Source organism: Grammomys surdaster, unplaced genomic scaffold, assembly GCF_004785775.1.
Source record: "Grammomys surdaster isolate TR1022 unplaced genomic scaffold, NIH_TR_1.0 125349, whole genome shotgun sequence".
NCBI classification, from domain to species: domain Eukaryota; kingdom Metazoa; phylum Chordata; class Mammalia; order Rodentia; family Muridae; genus Grammomys; species Grammomys surdaster.
Window position 1 is genome coordinate 147,438 of NW_021620222.1, and position 2,667 is coordinate 150,104.

The 2,667-nt window shown below is 49.0% G+C and overlaps 1 protein-coding gene across 2 annotated transcripts in view; it reads left to right on the forward strand.

Moving 5' to 3' along the window:
- The window catches only part of CUNH19orf81 (chromosome unknown C19orf81 homolog), a 13,386-nt gene that overhangs the window by 6,955 nt on the left and 3,764 nt on the right, over positions 1-2,667 (forward strand). The window contains exon 1 of one of the 2 annotated variants that reach the window (XR_003713768.1): positions 2,534-2,571. The exons of the other annotated variant lie outside the window; for it this stretch is intronic. The gene's annotated coding sequence lies outside the window, so the exon portion shown is untranslated. Of the gene's footprint in view, positions 1-2,533; positions 2,572-2,667 lie in introns of those variants that run through there. 2 annotated transcript variants of the gene reach the window in all.

Sequence of the window (2,667 nt, forward strand, 5' to 3'; positions counted from 1 at the left end):
CTACCCACTCCCTCCCTACCCACTCCCTCCCTACCCACTCCCTCCCTCCCTACTCCCTCCCTACCCACTCCCTCCCTCCCTACTCCCTCCCTCCCTACTCCCTCCCTACCTACTTCCTACCACCCGCAACTCTAGCTCCAGTGGATCTGACTCCCACTTCTGGCCTCCCTAAGTATGTCAGTCACGTGCACACAAAATCAAAAATAAAGTAAAATTTAAGTGCAATGATGTTCAAACCACGCTGCAGCTGTAGCCTGGGTATGGTGACGCACACCTTCCATCTTAGCACTCAGGAGGTTGAGGTAGGAGGATCACCATGAGTTCAAGGCCAGCCTGGGCTACTTAATGAGTTCAAGACAGTCTGGGCTGTAGATTGAGACCCTGCCTCAAAACACCATTAAAAAGGTAGGAAATGGCTCAGTCAGCAGTGTTTGCCATGCATGCATAAGGGCCCAAGTTCAACCCCTCAGAACCCATGTTAAACAAAACAAAATGGGCAGGAGAGGTGACTCGGTAGCTCTCGCAGAGGAGTATTTGCTTTCCAGTACCCACACCAGGCAGCTAATCACCACTGGTTATCCCAGCTCTAGAAGATTCGATGCCCTCTTCTGGCCTCACATTCACATAAGTGTGGGCCACACATACTCAGACACAATTGGAATTAAAAGCAAAGCTTTCAACAACAAAGCAGGTGTGGTGGTACATACCTGTAGTCCCACCACTGCACAGGCAGAGACAGGTAGTTCCCTGGGGCTCACTAAACAGTGGCCAGTCCACTGATACTGTCTCAAAACACAAAGTGAGCAGAACCTTAGGAACAACACCTGAGGTTGGCCTCTGACTTCCACACACATGTGCACACACACAAAGACATGTACACACGCATATAGCAGAACTTTCTTGGAACCTCAGTGGTATAATGATGACACGGAGGCTTTGATATAGTTCAAAGCATAGACCTCTAGCTAGGGCAGTCTCCCAGCTACCTGAAAGTTGACTGTCTTGGCCCCCACCAGCCACATGGCTAGCTCTGTGCCTCTCTGCTCCACTGCCGTCTGTCCTGTTCCCCTCTGTCCATTCTCTGAATCTTCAGGATCTCTTTCTTCCCCCAGTGTCCCCTCTTTCTGCCCAGAAGTTCCAGCCTTCACTTCCTGCCCAGCTATTGGCCCTCTGCTCTTTATTACAACCAATCAGTACAATTCTAGACTGCCTTTAGGCAGGTGAGGGCTGACTGACCGCCACAGTGTTTACAAAAGTTAACAAATAAAAATACAGAGATACACCTTCACACAACATGAAGAAAAGGTAACCCCAACACACACACATATATACACAGACATGTACATACATGCACACACACACACTCACACACTTGAGCAAATGGTCCTTATGTTGCTCAGAAATGTGGTGACAACCAATTACAAAGCATTGTGGAATGAAGGTAGTTAATTAATTAATTAATTAATTAAGGTAAATGTACCTGTATGGTACACTTGAGCAAAGCACTGTGTGTGTGTGTGTGTGTGTGTGTGTGTGTGTGTTCGCACATGAGAGAAATTCTACAGTACTCAGGGAGATTGGTCAGCTCAGTGTTACAACATGTGTTACACAACAGTGTAACAACATGGTGTTACTTCAAGTGACAAAGCGGCATGCCATGATGAGAAACAAGAAAGTGCTGGCCTAGAATCTCTAGTGATGGGGCTGGAGGTATGGCTCAATGATGGAGCACCTGCCCAGCCCTTTGAAAGGCCCCAGGTTTGATTCCCAGCACCATCATGAAATGCTTGGTGCATTACAGTGACACATACTGGAAAATGTCTGTGTTTGAAGTATGACAGAAGGGAAGATGAAAAAGAGTCAATAAGACATGGATTCTGATAATACACAGATTAAAGCGGTGGTACACCCCTGCAATCCCAGCAAGAGAGGCAGAGGCAGGTGGCTCTCTGCGTTTAAGGTCAGCCTGGCCCTCAGAGTGAGTTCCCGGACAGCTAGGGCTACAAAGAGCCTTGGAATGTTGCTGTCAAACAGGGTCCTCACACCACGTGTAGAAGAGCACATGTCCACCAAGGGAGTGTGTTATTTCAAATGCAAGATGGAGCATCTGGGGGCTTTAAGCACAGGGTGCTGATGTGAGATACAGCCCTCAGTTTTGAGCCAGGTGGGGGGCTGTTACATAATTTCTGTAGTTTATGTGTTTAACAGTTCTGTGTCTGGTTTCTGCTAAGACATAACTGCACAGTGCTCTCATATTCATGTCTTGCTCTAGTGGCCCTGTCTGGAGTTGATGTCAGGGGTAATCAGTAGGCCAGGAGGACCATCTTAAATCCTTGAGCTGTCAGGGGCAACTCTTCTCTCTTCTGCCTTGAAGCACAATAACAAAGGAGGCAGACACTAATCTGTGTCAAAGAGTGCATCGTGGGATGTTTGAACTCTATGGGACAACTCATGAGCCTAAGACCTTTCTACATTGTTTCACAGTGTGTCCATCCCAACAGGGTTGAAGCTGGGTCACTCCATCCCTCCATCCACATTCCAGCCCATCTGAAGGAAGGAGCCAAACATCAAGTACAGTTCCCTCCCTCCCTTCGTCCCTCCCCCCCCCCTCCCCTCCCTCCCTCCCTCCCTCCCTCGGCCCCGGCCGCCCGGGGGGGCCGGGGCCGC